Source organism: Suricata suricatta, chromosome 5 (assembly GCF_006229205.1).
Source record: "Suricata suricatta isolate VVHF042 chromosome 5, meerkat_22Aug2017_6uvM2_HiC, whole genome shotgun sequence".
NCBI lineage: Eukaryota > Metazoa > Chordata > Mammalia > Carnivora > Herpestidae > Suricata > Suricata suricatta.
The window spans coordinates 135,643,134-135,665,427 of NC_043704.1; the positions used below are offsets into that span (position 1 = coordinate 135,643,134).

General features: G+C 36.7%; 1 protein-coding gene and 1 pseudogene across 1 annotated transcript in view; both read right to left on the reverse strand.

The window, feature by feature from the left end:
• Positions 1 to 22,294, reverse strand: part of ZNF385D (zinc finger protein 385D) — an 848,110-nt gene that overhangs the window by 799,800 nt on the left and 26,016 nt on the right. The gene's annotated exons all lie outside the window — the stretch shown is intronic.
• LOC115292328 lies at positions 16,994 to 17,499 on the reverse strand (annotated as a pseudogene).

A 22,294-nucleotide genomic window follows, 5' to 3' on the forward strand; every position in this document is an offset into this window, starting at 1 on the left:
CCTAAGGTCGGCTCCCGAGGCGGCTGCAGCGGCGACGCCCCGCTCCGGAGTGCGGCCCGGGCTCCGGGGCGGCGGGTCTCCCTGCTGTGGCACCCTTAACTCTTAATTTCACCTTATCTGACACTAACACTGCCTATCTTCCCTTTTTTCTCACCTTTTTATTACCACTACTCTATTAACGACCTTTCATTATTTCATTTTAAGTGTGTTGCACGTATAAAATATATTATTTTTTCAGCCCTTTTTCCAAATCCCTACACTTTAATGCAGGAATTCAGCCTATTTATATTTAATATAATGTCTGATATTCTATTGTATTCCTTTCAACTTGCTTTATTCCTTATCTCAAGTGTAGTTTCATCATTTTCCCTTTTTCTTTGATTAACTGGTGTTAATGACACTATTCTTTTCACTCTTTCCCTTGCTGAATAAAAAGATTTGTTGTGCTCTTCTACCTTTTTAATGGTCTCCATTCTGTTACTAGTTATACTCTTATTGATCATCTTGACAATACCACAATTAATTTCTTAAGACTATTATATCCCCTACCCACAAAAACTGTTTATCCCACTGTTATTCATCATCCCCCCTCCCATTGCCCTTACATCCCCTATACACTGAGATCTTTAGAAAATTTTCTTCCTCCTTCGTCTCAGTTTTTTCTGAGATAATTTATCTCCTTTAAGTCTGAGCTGTTACTAAACTTGGTTAGCATATATATTTTCTAGAGTCCTTCACTCACACTTATATCTTACGTATTCTCAGGCAATGTATCTTTACTGCATATCATATGTACTGTTTCTCGAAACTATTTTACTCCCTTCTTTATGTTTCCTTAATTTGTGTTACCTCCTTGTTATTTGTAGTCTTCTTTCAAATGCTTTGCTCAGACAGGGACATAGGACCTACTCTTTGAAGTATTTATATCCTGAATTACTTTTCTTTCATCTCAGCAGAGAAAGAATATCTTGACTTGGTAATACTACATTATAGTAATTTTCTTTCTGAAGTCTACACACTACTACACTCTGCTCTATCTCTCAGTACTATAAAAGAGAAGCACAATCGGTCTTTTTTCAGAAATTGACTGGAGCTCGACAGATTTTTATAAGGTTTCCCATTAACCATGGACATCAAGAATTTTACTGTTTGTCTCAGTCTTTTCTCACCAACCCTACCTTTACATCTGCCCAATATGCCATGTTTTCAGTTCAGGGATATTTTAGTCTATTATTTAATTTTTTTGTCCTTCCTTCATTTGTTTTGTTCTTTTCCAATGAAATATCATTATTTACATACAATATCTATTGGGCATATCCCCCATATCTCTTATAAATATTTTCTTGCATTGTATCCATCTTTATGCTTTGCCTTTCCATTTGCCGAACAATTCACTGATTTCTTTTGCTCATTCAACTCTTCTGAATTCTTAAACTCAGAAACAATTTAAGTTCAAGACAGACTTTCTTCATGTAAATGCTATTTATTAATCAGGTTACCATCTATCTTTGCTAGCAGTCCTGGTTATATGTTCTGTTTATTCTGCTCTGTATCTCATTGCCAGGGCACCTTACATGGACTTTCATTGCTCTGTTTTCTTGCACAGGAACCCACAGGACTGTAGATGACCATAGTCCTGATGATGGTGTAAAGGACATAGCCTCTACCCTCAGAGCCAGGAAATGTGTAAAATCCCTCTGCAGGAGAATCCTCTTGCTTCCTGGTCTTCCCATACTCTCAGGAGCAGAAAGGATGCCTAACCTCTTTGTGGCTTGCAGGGAGGTCTGGCATAAACACCTGGGGTTCCTATCAATCATTCCCATGCTCAGGGCCCACAGCTTTCCACAAATTGACTTTAATTTCAACAAAACACCTAATTATATTATTACAATAAATTTTTTATAATAAATAAATCTAAGCAATTAAAATGTTATAGTCAAGTGTACAAATTTAAATTTATTTCATCAAAAATAGAACTAAGTTTGAAAATATTAAAAACTGAAGAATTAGTTTACAGAAGATCATTTATTTTCCCTGGAAAATATTTAAAGTTATCTATTAAAATTAAAGGACAAAATCATATTTTTAAAAGAAAGCCAACATCTGAAAATAGTTTTTAAAAAAATTAATAACAATAAAACTTCCCATTCCAGTATGTTCTAGAATTCTAAGACAACCAGGGAAAAGATTCTTGTTGCGGGCCACAACACAGTGACACTCCAAGGCCTGAGAGCCAATCAAGAACTCGTGCAGAGGGCTCTGGCCATGCATTTCTGTTCTTGCTGATCAGTGAAGCATTTGCTGGGTTGGTTTAATTCTTTCCTATTATTCCCCACAGAAGGCATGAGGAAATTTTTTATTAAAGTCTGTTCTGCTCCAAGCTTTGGGACTAACAGGAGAGGTCTGAACCCAAACACAGGACAAGCTAAAACAGGGGACGTAGAGGCAAGTTAACAAAACCAAGAAGAAATCAGTCACCAACGGAGCATCAGTGTCAGGTGGATGGTCAAGAGGTGGGACAAGTAATACCTTGATGGATCTGTGTTTTCAAAAGATAGCACTTGATTTAAACTGTTTGAGTGAATAAATCTACCTTTGCAGGTGTATTGATCGAAAGTTTTCAGCTTAATAAATTTTCACAAACTAAATTCATCTGTGTAAAGAGCACCCAGTTCAAGTAAAGGAACATTCCCAGCACCTCAGAAGGTACCCTTTTGCTGCCCTCTGATCACTACCTGGCCGATGCAAAGGGTAAATGGAATCAGACCGTGTGTCATTTTCTGTATTTGGCTCCGTTCACTTAGTGATTTGCTTGTGGGATTTCTTCCTGGCTGATACGTAGTTGCTTTACAGCATCAAGAAAACAGTCTTAGGAATACTCAGAAATATTCAAGAAGAGGATACCAATAAAATATTATATTTGATACACTAAAGTAGGAAAAAGGAAGGACTGCATAACTTGAATATTTAAGAGGAAAACTATTTGTTATATTAAATATTCCTTCCTTGGACACCTGGTTGGCTCAGTCAGGAAAGCATGCAACTCTTGATCTCAAGGTTGTGGGTTTGAGCCCCACAATGAATATAGAGATTACTTAAAAATAAGATCTTAATAAAATATATCCCTTCCTTGACAATAGTCCCATGTTAACCATATTACATGAATTATCTCATTCTCTCCTCACACTGACCCTGTAAGTGACAATGATGATGATGAAAATGTTGATGATACCAAGGCTCACTCTGTGGCTAGAAAACTAAGGCTTAGAAAAGTCAAGTCAATTGCCCAAGTCAGTCTAATTATGAGCAGCAGTAAAGCTGAGATTTAAATTTAGGGAGCCTATTCCTAGAGTCCTCACTAAAAGATACTCTGCTTATAACAAAATGTGTTATACTGTAAAACATAATATAAAATTATTAATGAAAATTAAACTCAATAGGATGGGCTGATCTCAGAGCTGTATCTATGGTGGTTTAGTTACTAAAATTATAAAAGCAACAGCATATCATATTATGTAAGTAAAATTCTAATGATACATATGTTTTATTATATGAACTTGTATCTTTATTTTGCCTAAGAAAATAGACAAGCTTATGAGAACACAAACATGAAATATTTTATATTATTTATTCATACTTATGTCTACACATCCTAAAACTGAAGGCAAGTTGATAAAGCAGCTAAGGTACTAGAAAATAGGAAATTACTTCATATTTAAAATCTTTGAGCCATTTACAGGTCTTTTGCTTTGGGTCACTACCATCCTTGCTACAGGGAAGAGAGGGACAGTAGATGGAAGTAAAATCCAAATGACTTATTTTTGAGCCTATTTTAAGAAGTTCTTACCAAAAAAATGAACGAGAAAAATGCAGAAATTAATGGCTAAAATGAGGTTTGGAGATTATCCAAGAGTTTCTTTTTATCATTCAACCACCCTTACTAATTTGCAAGTATAATTGAGAATGGGCCGCAAAAGTCAATTTGAAAACTGGTTGTCTGGAGCCTTAAACCTTACAAGTTGAATATTGTAAGAACAACTTTATGCCCCAAAAAGTGGGGTGGGGTGAGCGGGGGTGGGGTGGTGCCTTTCAGATGACAATTATAATAAAATGAGAAATGTAATTTCCTAAGTTGAATTCTAAGTAGGAAAAATCAAAAAACGTGAAAGCATGCCTTTCCATTTTTTCTTTTAACTTCCATGGGCACATATTAGCTAACCAAGCCCAGAATGCTGTATTAAATTTTGAGGAGCTATCCACTCTTCCTGAATGCGATGAAAGTTACTGACCTATCACACTGAAAACATGCATAAAGCCTCATTTTTGTGTATCATTTCAAAGAGCCCAAAGATTTCCTGAAGAATCTCCAGCTAAATCTATCTACTCAAGTAAGAATTTCTTTGCCAGACCCACAATCTCCACAGATCCGGTAGTCCAATGTTTTCATATTTGGCTCACCTAGTGGCAGACTGCCTAGTGCTTGGCAGATGATGTGTATTTAAACCGAGCTCCAAGCCAGGGAAAAGAAAAGATAGTTCAGTGATGCTGCATAGATGTGATTTATCACCTTTGCCCCATGCTTTGTAAATGTTGATCCTGTATAGAAGATTGCTATTTCTTAAAGCATTTCTCTTGATTTTGTCTCTGTTGCAACACTTAGAGTATACAAGTAAGAACCTGATCATCTTACTATTAAAACATAGAATATCTGGAGGAAGAAAAGTGTGGAATGCTGAGTAACATTTCTTGAATTCCATGTATGTGGTAATCACTCTTCTGAACATACACTTTCTCTTTATTTTGTTTTGTATTATCTAAGTCTTTTACAAATGTCATTTATTTAGGTTATGTTTCATGTGATGATTTCCGACTTTTAATCAGTGTTTAACAGCTTAAATACGATGTGATCACTGATCCATTTGGAGTTAAAAAAAAAATGTTCTCTTGTGTTTTCTTCCTACTCTCTAACTCCCCTACCTGGCCTCTCCACCCGACATTGACTTCTTTCTCCTTCACTTCACACTCCTGTTGGCAATTCAGTAGGATTACACTTTATGGAATCCTTTTTTTCTTCTTTTGTATTTTGGAAACTATGTATTATATTTCTATTTTTTTAGGATTACCATTAATTTCATAATTCATATGCTTGACTACAAATGAGTATTTCCCTACTGCTAGTGTGAGCAAACTTTAAATATACACTGAACATTTGACTCATTTTATTACTTTACCTGCAATGAAACAAACAAAAAAAGAGTTACTAAAAAATAGTTACAATTATTAATATCTTATCACTTTCCAGGCTCACTTATACCCATGCCTCCCTCTGGTCCACCATCTTGATTATGTACATTCCTCCAGAACTCTTCTAATGAGGACCCGTGGATGGTACACTAACTAGATGTTATTTCAAAATATTTCCCTCTTCTTTTTTCCTTACATTTAAATATCTATTTTGGCAGAATATTTTCAGATTGTCAGTTATTTCTGTTCATCACTTTAAATATGCTACTCCACTGCCTGTGGCCTGCAGAGGGGTCTCCTGGTGACCCCAACTGTTTCTCATAGATAATACGTCAGTGCAATCTACAAATCTTAAAATTGTTGTGCTTATACTTGAGATTTCACTCCAAAGGTTCTGAGCTTATTTTTATTTATCCTGGACATTCCCTGATATACCATGAGACTATATCCTTCTTTTTTTCAATTGTAGAAAATTTTCACTAATATCTGTTCAAATATTATTTTCTCCACCATTCCCTCTAAATTGTTTCCCAGGACTCTTGCATAAGAGTAAATATTATATAGACCAACACCACCAGAAATGTAATCCAAGCCACATATATAAACTTAAAATTTTATGTAGTCACATTAAAATTTTTTTAAACAAATGACAATAATTTTAATATTTGCTATTTAACCTAATATGTCCAACATACCATCATACAATATAAATAAATATAAAATTATGAGAGATCAATATAAAAATTGTTAGAGATATCTCACACTCTTTTTTTGAACTAGGTCCCTGTAATCTGCTGTGTATTTTACACTTACAGCACATTTCAATTAGGACCAGCTGCATTGCAATTGCTTACTTGTCCCTTCCTAATAGCTACCATATTGGTCAGCATATGTTATAAACCCTCAAACTATTCTCTGTGTTGCCTAACTGCTCTTTTATATCTTTGCCTCCCTGTCTATCTGGGTGGCAAAGTGATTCACCTTTACACAAGAATTTTCCAAAATTTATAAAATACATTAAGCCATAGATTTTGGTAATACTACAAACATGAAGAATTATAAAAGAAAAGCCCCATGGATATGTATTATAATAAACCAGCTAAAAAGCAAAGATCAACAATGAAGGGAACACATTTACTGTTTTCACTGAGTATATTTTATACTGAATATAAAATAAGATCATAACATTTGAGAAAGAGAAAAGTAGACCCGTGAACCAGGAGTGGTGACATGAGTTGGCCTCGCCTTCACAGAAAGCTCTTCTCCTGCTAAACATAAAGAATTTCACAGAACATCAGTATAAGATAAGGCTACTTTATGATCATGAAGGCTCCAAACAAAAATAAGATCATTCTGCAATGCCTGAGCACAGACAAATCATGAACACTGTCAGACCACAAAAATGTCTGAGCATTCCACTATCATGGCTAAGGTGAGTGACTGTTGTTTCTTACCAATAATATTAGTCTCAATCTAGCCTTCTCTTTTTCTCTATAGGTTTATTAACATAATCACAGCATTAGCCCTGCTTTCTAACAGCATCCAATCCAAAGCAATGCCTCAATTCCTTAAACCCTCCTCCATTCACCTAACCAAAGCCTAAATCCTATAAATAGTCTTTTCTAATACACTGTTATACTTCTAACAGTAGCTTACTCAACAGTCCCCATATAACATATTCTTCCTTATCATAATGGTAATAAACCCAACTTGTACAACCACAAATGTATTCTTGTTGGTCACTAGCTAGAGGGCACTGACATATAGAGCACATGTGTAGACGTAGAACCAGAGGAAATTAACCAAAAGATCTGCCATGATTATTTCTGATGATTTTAACTTTTATTATCCAGATTTTTTTTTTAAGATAGAGAGTGTGTGGGAGCACATGAGTAACTAACACAGCAACAGACTAAGGGGGAAAGAGAGAATCTCAAGCAGGATCCATGCCTAGGATAGAGCCAGACAAAAGGCTCAACCTCAGGACTGTGAGATCATGATGTGAGCAGAAATCAAGAGTGAGACACCCAACCAACTGTGCCACCCAGGCATTCCATATTTTCCAGGTTTCTATTAAATACATGTTTGTTTGCAAATTGTAAAAATTACTTGAAACTATTAATTTGTGAATCTTTATTAAGTGGCATTATATAAATGTGTTAAGGTTCTTTTGATATATTTTTGTCTAAAATGCAGTCATCATTGTATTACAGTCTGCAAAAATGAAAATACTAAGTATCTCTGAGTGGTGAGTCTTGGTATCACTTATATTTTTACTTTGAGTTTTTCTGAATTTTAATTTTCTAAAATGTATGTGTATTCAGAATTCAAAGCCCACTAAAACAATTGTATTTTCGAAACTACCCAGCACTGATGTTAAAAATACATTAAATTATTTATAGAGGTTAAACTCAGTAATATGAATAATTATAACTAAACCCCACCCACAATGGAACCTAGACAATGGAACCCTCTCTCTGTCTCCTCATTGAGTGAGCCTTACCAGGTAAATTCATTCACTTGAAGTGCAAAGATAGAGTAAGGAATAAAGTAAAATCCATAAATTTTCAACAATAAACAAAGATATAGTTCAATGTTATATATTATGGGAATTTAAGTGAAATAACTAGAGTTGTCCTTCTAGGACAATAACTCAAGTCCTATCGCAAGTTGCATATACCAAAACCTAATTTTGTTTTTATTTGTTGGAACTCAAAAACCATTCAACTGTATCAGAAATAGTTTGATGAAACTGACTTATTCAGCAGTAACTCTAAATTAGTGTGTGCCTTCTGCTTTTTTTTTTTTTTTTGGTCTTAATTACACACAGGATATTTATATACTCCATGTGACTTTCTGAAGAAATCTAGGTTGTTATTTTCAAAAGTTAGGTTGGTGATCTATGAAGGAACTAATGTATTTTTATCTTGTCGCATATGATAACTCTTTTCCATGGCTTATTATCAAGTATTTTACTATATATCAAATGCTCATATTTACAACTGGTAAAATTAAATACTAAACTTGACCAAAATTGTTTCCATATTATTCCTATTAAAAAAGAAACTATTTTATTATAGCATTCCTAAAAAGATCTGTATTTATTTTTAATTTTTTAATGATTATTTTTGAGAGAGAGAGAGAGAGAGCCAGACAGACAGACAGAACATGGGCAGAGGAGGGGCAAAGAGAGAGGGAGACAGAATCTGAAGCAGACTTCAGGCTCTGAGTTGTGAGAAGAGAGCCCTAGGTGGGGCTCAAACTCACAAACCATGAGAGCATGACCTGAGCTGAAGTCAGACACTTGGCCAAGTGAGCCACTCAGGTGCCCCAAAATAGTCACATTTAATACCAAACTTTAACAGAATATGGTTTGGTAATCCTGAAAAACTTAGCTTTAATGTGTAGGACCAGAGTGTGCAAGAGAAATGCCACCTGTGCTTAAAATGGCTTATTACAGACATAATGGTAATGAGGGACATCCTAAAAAACCATTGTGCAAAGGGTGCTTTATTTTTTCCTAAGGAAAAAATCACAGTGTTAATGGAGGGGATATATTGTGTACCATTAATGCACACCTCTTGCAGCTCTTTTTACCTACAATAATTCAAATAAAGAGTCTTAAAAGCCCATTCGCTTATTTGTTGTTGAAGAGTGGAAAATCATTAAGAATTATGCATTAGTAATACTTTGTAAATCATTCTAATTATGTTTTATGAATCATTCAACATTTGTAAATAAGGCTTAACTTTTCCATGACATTTTTTTCCAAATGTGTATGCTCATTTTAAGAATGGATAGATCCACATCTTATCAAAACAAATACATCTAAGATTCACACTTGGTGGTACAACCTACCCAAATGACCAATTAACCCAATGGCTATAGAATTGTGGACAGACTTGACATGACTGGAAATGCTTATTGATTTTAGGAAGAGACAGACACTAATGGAAATTAAGTAGCAGAAATAACTAAAAGTGAGTGTTTTCTCTACCATCATTTGTTCCTTTTCCTTTTCTATTTGTATGGATTCAGACCATTTCAAAAGGACAGGAGAGGAACGACAACCATATTAGTTTTTTATCCAGAAGGTGAGAGCAAAGACCTAGAAACTATCACTGTGTCTGGTTTTATAACCAGGTATTCAATGACTAGAAGGTGGCCGGGCTTCACAGATGGTAAAGAAAGTGGATCCTTTGACTCTCCAACAACTGACTTTTTGTACAGCAAGCTGACTGAACAAAGAAAAGGCACAGCCTATTTGCCAACAAGAGTTGAAGTTCTCATAGGGTAGGAATTCTGTCTCATACACATATCATTGGCCTCAGAGCCCCTAATAAATTGCTCAAAGTGTAGAATTTTCTCACCAAAATTTGGTTGAAATATTTTCCTTGAGAAAATTATTGAAAAACATGAAAAGATGGTAGAAGGAAGGTAAACTGTTAATACCAAAGAGAACTAACTACAGCAGGTAGTTATTTATCTTGATTAATTACTTAAGTATTCTTATTATTACCACTCCGTACACACTTAACTCTCCATACAGCATAACGTGCTATTAAAGTTATTTTCTGAGAAAACTCTACTTTCTTGGAAAAACTTTGATGAATATACGACTTCTCTACAAATTTCTGATTTAGTCATAAACATGTGAAGGAACACAGTTTTGATAACACAGAATTCCATGAACAGTTCGATAATCCAAGATCTGTAGACATGCAGGTTGCACTTTTGTTTCCTGTATGAAGTGTGACGGTGTGATTTTCACAATAGATAAGCAGAAATCATAGAAATCTCAAGATAGAGTAAATAGAATTTGGTGCTGACTCAGGGATAAGTTTATATAGGTGACTGTAAATGCTTGTCCTCTGTGTCCACTTTGAGTGCTGCTTTCAGAGACGTAACAAGAGTTCTAGGCCCCAAATTCATTATAACCTAATCCAAAAAAAAAGACAGTAAAGACAAATATAATGTGCAGCAGAACAATGTTTATTGGACTTTTTAAAAAAGCAAACATTGTAAATGTTTAAATATGTATGTATAGACATACATATACATGTTATAAACAGATAAAATAGATGCATGCACATTATATTTGCATATGTTATTTTAATTTTATTTTTTACATTTATTTATTTTTGAGAGGCAGAGACAGAGCGTGAACAGGGGAGGGGCAGAGAGAGAAATAGAGACACAGAATCTGAAGCAGGCTCTAGGCTCCGAGCTGTCAGCACAGAGCCCAACGTGGGGCTCAAATGCATGAACTGTGAGATCATGACCTAAGCTGAGGTTGGACGCTCAACCGACTGAGACACCCAGGCACCCTTGCATATGTGTTTTAAGATCTGTGTTCCTGCAGGCTGCCTTGCTTAGAAACTGTCCCTCCCTCTTGGTTTTCTTTTGCCGTCATGTATAAAATTTAGTAGATTTTGCCATAGCCCAATAACTAAATACTATAAAAGCTAGATACCACAAAACAATTCAGGAAATTGAAGTCACCCAAGTACCTAGCTAGGAAATTTGGAAATTATTCATGATTATACTGGTATAGTTCATTATTGCCCATCATTTCATTCTCCCACTTTCTTTGTAAATGGTGACTCGTATTTTTAGTTCAATATTTATTAAATATTACATACATACTATGTGCCATGTACCATGTTAGATACTGAATACCTAAAGATCAACCATATCTCTACCCCTCAGAAAGCGATTAGAGATGAAAGACATGTAATAAAAAGTACATATACAGTACTAAAATTTGATCTTAAAACCCTCAACATAGCCAATAAATTCTAGGTAATAATAAATCACCTTTCTAGTAGCCCCTTCCATGTAGTGTTCAGATATAAACAAAAGCTTCTTCACAGAACAACCTACCAACCTTATTATCCATGCTACTCTTCCTAAATCCATTTTAGTTGCCAAAATTTCTGAAATTAATGCTCACCTGCTCTATTTGCTTGCTACTTAGACATATACACACTGGCTTCTGGTCTCAGCACATTGAAACATCTCTAAAAATGCCACTAATTGGGGAGCTTGGGTGGCTCAGTCGGATAAGCATCTGTCTCTTGATTTTACCTCAGGTCATGATCTCAGGTTTGTGGGTATGAGACCCACATTGGGCAATACACTGACGGCACAGAACCTGCTTGGGATTCTCTCTCTCTTTCTCTCTCTCTCTGCTTCCCCCCCACCACTTTCTCTGTCTCTGTCTCACTCTCAAAAATAATATATAAACTTAAAAATAATGTCACCAATCACCTTGAAGTATCAGCTCTAGTGATAGTTTCTGCATCTTTTGAAACTATTCAACATTCACTTTTTTTCTGCCTTACTCCTTCCCCTGAATCTTTGGTTTTCTGAGTTATTTGCTTTCTTCACCCAGCTCTCTGAGCTCTTCTCTGTACTATTTGTTGTTCTGTCTCCTGTCTCCTACCTTTGGTGAACATTTCTCAAAGTTGAGTCATCAACTACATACTAATATTCCTTCCCCTCTCTGCTTCATAAAACTCATTTTCAAGAATGCAGTTAAAAATTTCATTTAAAAATGTAAACTATATTAAATATCGATGAATAAGGATAGAATACTACCTCTTTGGGGTAGTACTCAGAATTTTACTCCTCTCAAAACTAGTCTAATAAAAGATGGATTTTAAATTAAATATAAATTATAAGCTTGTGTGTTAAATCACTACCTTAAAAACAAATATCTCTAAAATTGGAATGAACATCAATATATTCCCAGTCCAAATTTTCTTTTGTTTTCTTCCAAAACAAAAAAAAACAAAAAGTGTGACTAGGACACAAGATATAGATGCAAGGGCATAACAGGACACGCCTAAGTGTCTCTCTGGATCCACATGAATATGCTACCAAATGACAGATTAATTGCACCCACATGGAGTGAGGAACCCATGAGGATAAAGGAATCTGGAGCTACAGACTTTTATACCTTTGAGCTAGGGGAGGAGCCATTATTAGCCTTAATATCAACCTACTATTACATAAGATTTTGAGAGTCTTGGGCTTTCTTTACACTTGTGTTTTCTTATCACCTACAAAAATGAGTAAATTATATCTCATGATTACTGATTTCTCTCCAAACTTCACCAGTATATAGTAATAGTTTTATCTACATCAGAATCCACAAATTAGGGCCTATACGCCAAATCTGGCCTACTATCTTCTTTTAAAAATACATATGTTTTGGAATACATTCACAACCCACATACAGCATGCAGCCCCTAGCTTCTTTTGCTGCAGGGACAGAACTGAGTAGTTGCAATAGAGACCATATACCCAAGAAACCACAAAATATTTTGCTATCTGGCCTTTTACAGAAAAAAAAAAAAAAAAGGTCTGCTAACCAACAAATCTACAAATCCTCTTCTGATCTCTCCAGAAGTCAATCTGATACCTTCAACTAATTGTTGTGCTAAGCAACATTTGAATGTGCTAACATCACTACATATCCTATATATATATAAATATATATTTATATTATCTGAATAGCTAAGTGGCATTCCTTTCTTTCTCTCCATTACTGTTCATTTTGAAAGGTAAGCTCATGGAAGTCAATATTATACAGAATTACAATCACATATTTTAGAGACTGTAAAGGGTGGTGGTTATGAGTATCAAATTCCTAACTGCCAATGTAATCAAACTAAGTTACACTGTGAGCTCCCCCACTTATCGTTTACTGTCTCCCAACATATGAATACACTAGAATCCTAAAAACAGCACTATTTTGTCAAGCACGTCCATCAATTTCCTACACATAATAAAGGCTCCATAATTTGAGCTATTACTATTAATTATGCAGTATCTCTAGCTTCCAGAATAGTAAACGCTTCACAAACTTTTGTTGAATTGATAAAAACAGTTAAAAGATTCATTGAATTACTACCAATGATAATTTCATATTACCTGTTACTCAGGCTAAAACTTCAGTTCTATCATTGGCTTTAACATCTCCTATAATCGGCAATCAAATTTTGTGACTTATTTACTGGTAAACCTTACAAATCTGAATCTCCAGAGTCCTTTCTACGTCTAGAATTGTCTCCTTTTCCTTCCACTTGAACAAGTCCTTTAGAAAAGCACATCAATTTCATCATTTTTTAAATACTTTGGGACAGAATTCAATGGCAACTACGTAAGAACAGATCACTGGAGAAGGATAGATTTTAACCCATACATGACAGACAGCTGCTGGAGATTTTTAAGCAAGAAAGGAAAAAGAGAAGCAGTGTTGAACTTCTGATTGTCCTGTAATTTCCAAGGTGATTTTCCATGAACCTAGACCACCAACAAATATAGAATATAATATCCTAGAGCATTACAAAAGCGTCTTTACTGTGTTACAAGTTAGTCATATGCACTAAAGGTTTCTGTAAAAAACCTGTTGAAGAGACTTCAATCTGAGAAATCTCGAGTATTTCAAATAAAAATTGAACACAGTGACTAAAGTTTCTATGTTCCAATAGTAGCAATTAGCTCCAAGTAAATAATGAGAGTTTGAATATGACTAGTAGAAATACCTGTTTTCAAAGACATAATAAGCAATACATGTATAACATATATGTCAACAATTTTATATTGATTTTAATGTTGCAATAATAAATTTTTGGACCTATATGGTTGAATAAATTGTTAACATTTTCCCACCTCATTTTATTTTTTTTAATGTGGCTACCATAAAACTTAAAATACATGTAGGTTGCATTGTATTTCTATTTGACAGTACTGATATAAGAAGCTGATTCAAAGACCCATCATTAAAACCACTGGTACAAGTCTTTCACCTCTGGTTAAACTTATTCCTAAGTACTTTATTTTTTCTTGCTGTTGTAAGTGGAATTGCTTTTTCTTGCCTTTTTTTTGTGAAGTGTATATATTTTTAAGAGAGACAAAGCAGGCATTATACACAAGTGAGCAGCGGTGAAGTGCAAACAGAGGGGAACAGAGGATCCAAAGCAGGCTCTGTGCTTACAGCAGAGTCTGATGAAAGGCTTGAACTCACAAACTATGAGATCATGACCTGAACCAAAGTTGGATGCTTAACCAACTGAGCCACCCAGGTGTCTCAGATTTGTTTTCTTTATTTCCTTTTCAGATTGTGTATTGTTTGTATACAGAAAGAGGACTTTTTTTTCTGTATATTGATTATGTATCCTGCAACTTCACTGACTTTGTCTCATTTCTAGGTTTTCTTGCTCAACTTTAGGGTTTTCCAGATATATGACTGTCATTGGCAGAGACAATTTTATTTCTTCCTTTATGATTTTGGATAGCTGTTATTTCTTTTCCTGGGATGAGTGGATAGAGGGAAATGTTAGTCAAGGGGTAAACAGTTTCAGTTATGCATGATGAATAGTTCTATAGATCTAATGTTCAGCAGTGTAAATATAGTTACAGTATCATATGGTATGCTTAATATTTGCAAAGAAGGTATAGCTTAATTATGCTTATCGCACACTAAAAAAGTAAAGAAAATGGTAAATATGTCGAGTGATGATTATATCAATTAGCTGGATTTGTGGTGACTACTTTACAATATATATAAAAACATCAATTCATATACCTTAAATATATATAACTTTTATTTGTCAATTATATCTCAAAGATAAAGAAAAAATCACTACCTTTAAAACTATTCACTAAACAGAAAAAACAATATAGAAATTATTACAGCGTATCTATTATCTCATTTCAGGGAATTTTTCACTTGGGGAAACCAAAAGTAACCAGGCACACCCTCTCTTTATTCTCGGAGTCTAAAAAGTTAGACAGATCTGGATTCAGCTCAGCCAATCACAAACTCCTGCCCAGGACTTTGAAGCTGAAGAGACACAACAACTAGGCATCTAACTACTATGGACTACCCTGCTGGGAAAAGCAAACCATGTGCAACAGCAACAGTATCTGTTTCGGGACCAGTGGAGCACCCTATGGATTACAGCCATGATTTGGCCTTGACAATGGCCATGTTCAGGCCATGTATCCTCTGATACTCTTTGTTTCTGCCTATTTTTTCATCTGATGCCCTACTAATCTCATTGATTCTGTGAGGTACCCAACATTCCCAGGTTGGGGCGCCTGGGTGGCTCAGTCAGTTAAGCGTCCAGCTTCGGTTCAGGTCATGATCTCACGGTTCGTGGGTTTGAGCCCCGCGTCAGGCTCTGTGCTGACAGCTCAGAGCGTGGGGCTGCTTCAGATTCTGTTTCCCTCTCTCTCTCCTGCTCACACTGTCTCTATCAAAAATAAATACAAAAACATCAAAAAATGTTTTTAAACATTCCCAGATGCCTGGAGGGGTCAGTTGTTAACCATCTGGTTTTGGCTCAGGTCATGATCTCACAGTTCGTGAATTGGAGTCACATCCGGTGAGCTCAACCCCTACTTCAGGTGAGCACACACCCTACCTCCATAAAACACCAACCCCGGTGAGCCCTGCTTCTCTCTCTTTCTCTCTCTCTCTCTCTCTGCCTGTCTCTTACTTGCACTCTCTCTTTCTCTCTCTCTCTCTCTCTCTCTCTCAAAAACAAACAAAAATCATTCACATTCAGCCTAAGTTATGCATGCATCCAAAAACACTTTAAAAAAATCTAGAATATTTTACTGTTTTTCTTTTTAATATTTTTATGTTTAATTTTGAGAGAGAAAGAGACTGAGAGAGAGTGAGTGAGTCAGAGAGAGAGAGAGAAAACAAACAGGGAAGGGGCAGAGAGAGAGAGGGAGACACAGAATGTGAAGCAGGCCCCAGGATGTGAGCTGTCAGCCCAGAGCCCTACGCAGGGCCGAATTCAAACTGCGAGATTATGACCTCAGTCAACGTCAGACACTTAACCAGCTGAGCCACCCAGATGCCTCTACTACTTTTGTTTTCATTAGAAAACAGTATCACATTCAGTGCCCTTAGTACAGTGGTTTTCATGCTTGAAAGTACATCAAGATCACCTGATGTACTTCTTAAAACAGAGTCTGCTGGGGCACCTGGGTGGCTCAGTTGGTTAAGCACCAACTTCACCTCAGGTCATGATCTCACAGTTCGTGAGTTCGAGCCCTGTGTTGGGCTCTGTGCTGACAGCTCAGAGCCTGGAGCCTGCTTCTGATTCTGTGTCTCCCTTGCTCTCTGCCCCTCAACCACCCACAGTATGTCTCTCAACAATAAATAAAACATTAAAATTAAAAAAAAAAAACAGAGACTGCTGGACCCCAACCCTACAGTTTCTGATTCACTAGGATTCTGATTTTGCCTGGGATCTGAGAATCTACATTTTATCCAGTTCTAGGTGGTGCTGGTGCTGCTCCTGGGACCACACATTTTGAGAACCACAATCCTGGTAATTACTATTCCAGCTGCTCCCATTAAATGGTCTTCTCAATAAGCAGCATTTTCTTTCCTATTTTTTAAAGTTTATTTTCATATTTTACCTTTAAATCTTGCAGAATTTTGATAGAGTATTGGATAGTTAAAATCTTAATGCCTTAGTCTTGAAGCACAGGTACTTTACACTCTAGCTCAGATATGTATTTGCTGACCTAACCCTGTTATACTCTTGGTTCCAGCAACACCAGTCCACGACTAGCTTCCAGAGCTGCGTGTGCTTCCCCAACTGCAGTGTGCACACTCGCCTGGGGGTCCTGGGGGTCCTCCCAAAATGCAGATTCTGATTCAGCAGATCTAGAGTGGCATCTAAGATGCTGCACTTTTTTTTTTTTTTTTTGCAAGAGGTAAGTAAAAGATTCAATTTGATTCTTCTGGCGGGGGAAAGGAGTTGAAAGTAGGTCTTCACTTTGCAGTTATCATCTGTACAAATTCTTCATAGTTGACTTGTCCATCTCCATTGATATCTGCTTCTCTGATCATTTCATCTACTTCTTCATCTGTTAGTTTTCTCCTTAGTTTTTCATGACGTGACGTAGTTCTGCTGCACTGATGTAACCATTGCCATCCTTGTCAAAGACTTGGAATGCCTCACTAATTTCTTCTTCACTGTCTGTATCTTTCATTTTCCTAGCCATCATAGTCAAAAATTCTGGGAAGTCAATGGTGCCATTCCTGTCAGCATCCCCCTCGTTGATCATATCCTGCAATGTGGCTTCTATTGGGTTCTGACCCTGTGACCTCCTGACTGTTCCAAGTTCCTTTGTGGTGATGGTACCATCACCATCTTTGTCAAACAGGGAAAAAGCTTCCTTGAACTCAGCAGTCTGCTCTTCAGGCAGCTGATCAGCCATGGTGCCAGCGAAGGGAGGAACAGCAGAGGGAGCGAGGGGTGGCTGCACCAGCACAGAGGCTGTGAAGGCGAGGGTGCCTCCATCGCTGCTGCTGCTGCTGCTGCTGCTGCTGTGGCGGCGGCGTGGTGTGTGCTCAGCGCTGTGCCGCTGCCTCAGCCCAACTGCAAGTAACAGTGCCGTGCCTGGGAGGCTCCCAACACCACTGCCGGTAAGATGCTGCACTTTTAACAAGCTCATAGGTGATGCTGATATTGCTGGTCTGTGGACCACACTTTGAGTAGCATGACTTCAGAGTGTATGTAATCTCCATATAACCTTTCACAATATAGATTTTATTTTTCTGAAAGCTGTACAACCAAGAAGATTCCTTCTACTCTTTTATCCACTCCCCACTCCTTTTTTAAGATCCAACTCAACCCTCCTTCCTCACAATGCCTTCCCAAAAGACAGAGATTCCTCTTTGTGTGACTTTATGGCACACACTGTGTACTCCTATGGCAGTGAATGACAAACTCTTCTATTTTGTGAGTTTTGCTGAATACTTATATATGTCTGTGTGTCTGTGTGTGTGCGTGTGTGTCTGTGTGTGTGCATGCGTGTCTGTGTGCATGTGTGTGTGCATGTGTGTATGTCTGTGTATGTCTGTGTGTGTGCATTTGTGTCTGTGTGCATGCATGTCTGTGTGTGTGTGTGTCTGTGTAGGTGTCTTTGCACGTGTGCGTGCATGTGTGCGTGTCTGTGTGTGTGCGTGTCTGTATGTGTGCATGTGTGCATGCGTGTCTGTGTGTGTGTCTGTGTCTGTGTGTGTCTGTGTGCATGTGTGCATGTCTGTGTATGTGTGCGTGCATGTGTGTGTGCATGCATGTCTGTGTGTGTGTGTCTGTGTGTATCTGTGTAGGTGTCTTTGCATGTGTGCGTGCATGTGTGCGTGTCTGTGTCTGTGCATGTCTGTGTGTGTGTCTGTGTGTGTGTCTGTGCATGTGTGGGTACATGTGTGCATGCATGTCTCTGTGTGTGTGCATGTGTGCGTGCATGTGTCTGTGTGTGTGCATGTGTGTCTGTGCATGTGTCTGCGTGCGTGTCTGTGTCTCTGTGTGGGCATGTGTGTGTCTGTGTGCGTGTATGTCTGTGTGCATGCATGTGTGCATGTGTCTGTGTGCGTGTGTCTGTATGTGTATGTCTGTGTATGTCTGTGTGTGTGCATGTGTCTGTGTGTCTGTCTGTGTGCGTGCGTGTCTGTGTATATCTGTGTATGTGTCTGTTCATGTGTGTGCATGTGTGCATGTCTGTGTGCGTGCGTGTCTCTGTGTGTGTGTACGTGTGTGCGTGTGTCTGGGTGTTTGTGCGTGCGCATGTATGTCTGTGCATGTGTCTGCGTCTGTGTGCGTCTGCGTTTATCTGTGTGTGTGTCTGTGCATGTGTCTGTGTGCATGCGTGTCTGTGTGTGTGTGTGTCTGTTTGTGTGCGCACGTGTGTGTTAAATTATATGACAGGGAAGCCTCACAGTCCAGCAGAAAGGAAATGTGCTTTGAATTCAGAGCAGGATTGGAATATATCTCCTCTCATTATTAACTCAGTATTACTAATTCCTCTAAGCTCAGTCTCATATTTAAAAAGCAAGAATAGTACTATCTACCTTTCAACCTTGTATTTTGGTTAGAGTTAAGTTTAAAAAACTAATGAAGATAATACCTAACACAGTCCTGGTACAAAACAGATGATGAATAAATGCTGGTCATGTTTCTATTCTTGTCTTTTTATGGTCTGTCCATTAATTCACCAACTAATCAATTGATCTAAAACTTGAGAGTACAAGAAACTGACCTAGGGAGATTTTGAAAAATGAAGTTGCCCTGCCTTAACTTACCCAGTGAGATGCTTGTTTACTTTTATATGATTCTTATGTGATTCAGTTATGGTTAGCTCTAGTTTCTATGAGTCTTTTGTTTATGATGATCATGGATCCTAGTATTATATTTCCCACACAGTATTCAAAAGATACGGGCCATATGGTGCAGTATTAACTATAATAACAACTGTAATACTAATAAATACAAAACATATTAATAATAATCAATGGCATTATTATTTTTCTTATGAATTACACTTATGGTAGTTCTCTATTAATTATTTTACTGTCCAGGTAATTTCATGACTAGATCATCATAGATTCAGAGGAGAAAGTTGCAACTCCTCAGTTTGCCTTATAATAATAAATATCTTTGTTTGGACTTCAAAAATATATGTACCTGCTGTGTAATGATTAACAACTATGTAATTATTTGCCTCATTACACATGAAGTAAAATCCTTATTTTACAATACCGAGGCTTTAATTTCTTTTGTTAAATGAACATTTTGGATTACTTTTCAAGGCAATAAGTGGTCACTATGTCCCAAGTACTATTTTAGGCAATGAAAATACATACAACAGACACATCCCTACAGTCAATGGGGTTTTCATTCTGTAGAAAACACCAAATAAATAAGTGGATGCTGAATATAACTTCTGTATGGAGGAAACAGAACAGTTCTGTACAGGAAGGCAACTGTGTAGTGGGCTCTGTGTTGCACCTCCCAGGTACCCGCCCCCCTCCGCCCCCAGCCTAAATGACGTCCTTCTTTAGCTTCCAGAAATGCTGCTGGCTGACACCCAGCCTCTCCAGTTCCTCACTCAGGAGAAGAGAGCTCCCTGGCCCAAAGTCATGTCACCTTGCCAGGGCAGCCTGTAATGTGGGGATATAAAGTCAACGTGGGGATATAAAGGCGGGACTTCCGCACCAACTTGGAGCAACTCTAAGAAGCCATCCCAGTTCTAGAGCTCACAGTTTGGATCAACTCTTTTTGTGACTGCATCATATTACAGTTTCTTCCCCATCCCAGTCCTGCTTTCTTCCCTTCCCCCACACATTTTGATCCCCAATAAAGTCCCTGCACACTAATCTCCTCCCAAGACCCTGCTTCCCATGGAACCCAACTGCAATGGTCTAGAAACGGAAATTGAATGTCTGCTTGACTCCTTTGGAATCCCCTTGCATAGCAAACTGTATTTCCTGCTACTATTTGCCTTTATGCATATAGACTGACTTAATTTATAAGCAAGGCTCTCTATAAGCTCTTGTCTACCACTTTCTTCAGTTCTCTCTCTCTCTCTCTCTCTCTCTCTCTCACACACACACACACACACATATATTCATATATATATATATATATTCATATATATATATATATTCATATATATATATATATATATATATATTAATAAATGACTTATCTGTTAGAAGAAATAAGAATCTGGATTATTTGAGGCACTATACTGGGAAATCTCCCTTCACTCTATTCTGAAGTATTTTAGTAACAAGTCACATTTACAGAGCATTTGCTATGACTCAAATGAGTAAAGTGCTTTTATATGCATTATCTTATTTTATCCCAAGAAAAACTTATGAATTACAAATCACTATTATCCCATTATAGTAAGTAGAAAACTGAGGTTTACCAGGAGTAAATGAATGTGTGCAACAAACCAAATCCACTAGGTGATAACATTTTAATTAAAACCCAGGAAGTGGACACTTCATTCTTAGCCACCATTTAAAGTTGACTTTTACACCATTTGAGAACTGTTCTAAGGATTAGGTGCCATTGTATATATTTATTTTAAAAATCTCAATTCCAAAAGATACCCAGTACACTTTACACTAATTATGAAAATTAAAGCAACCAGGTAGTTTTCCAAAGTGTAAATTTCAAATACAACTTGACATTTTTTCCTGCTTTAAATAGAAAAATTATTTTTTTTCTCCAGAATGCTGCACTCCACTATCATAGTGTTCTCTTTTATTCTGTTTTAGTTTTTAATCAGTCACATGTTAATATGCTAATGGAATAATACAAAAACCAAATATCCATGTGGGGCATTGACCATTAAAGACTTTAAGTCCCACCTACTTTAGTCATGTTGAAGTAAGAAGTAAAATTTCAACTATTAAGGTACAATATTGCACAAAGGAAAGTGACACAAAAGAGACATACTGTATTATGTCCTGTGTTGTCTATTTTATTGCCCTTCCCAAAATCAATTTCATTTTGAGCTACTGAGCAAAATTACATGGTTTGGTCCATGACATCTTTATTCATATTTTAATCATTTATATTTGAGTAATGAATTTAATTAAATGTATCAAGAATATTGTTTTTAAAAATAGGTTTGAAAAAAGAAAACACTACAATTTACAGGAAGATATATCATCAGTAGCATTGGAACACAGTTATTTTAGGTCAAACCACTGCAGGGAAGAAAGATTTATCTCCCTGAGTTTTGATCTATGCAGGTTTGAACTGAAGTACAAAAACTCTCTCCTAGAATCATAATAGTAAACTGTTCTTGATCCATAGCCACCAAAGAAGAAAAAGGAAAGTGGATGGTAAGTCAATTTTAGGAAAGGCCAGCTAACATGAGAAAAACGCAGTTTCAAAACAGACAGCAGCAGAAGTTGGGGCCATTCACTGCTCAAAAAAATCAAAATCTGAGTTAGAAGCTGAATTGAGAATAGACTCTTCTATTTGGTAGTAATACTACAAACAGTGACTTAAATTATTGGTAAATTTATAAAACTATGATAAAACTACCTCATTTGATGTGCCATAATACTATAAATTTTACAAAAGGATGGAATAAATTCTCATGAAACCTTGGAAACTAAAATTTCTAAAACCACATTCATATTGAAGTATATAGTCTCAAAAAAATAAACTTAATTTTTGCACCTAAATAAATAAAATTCTAAATGTTT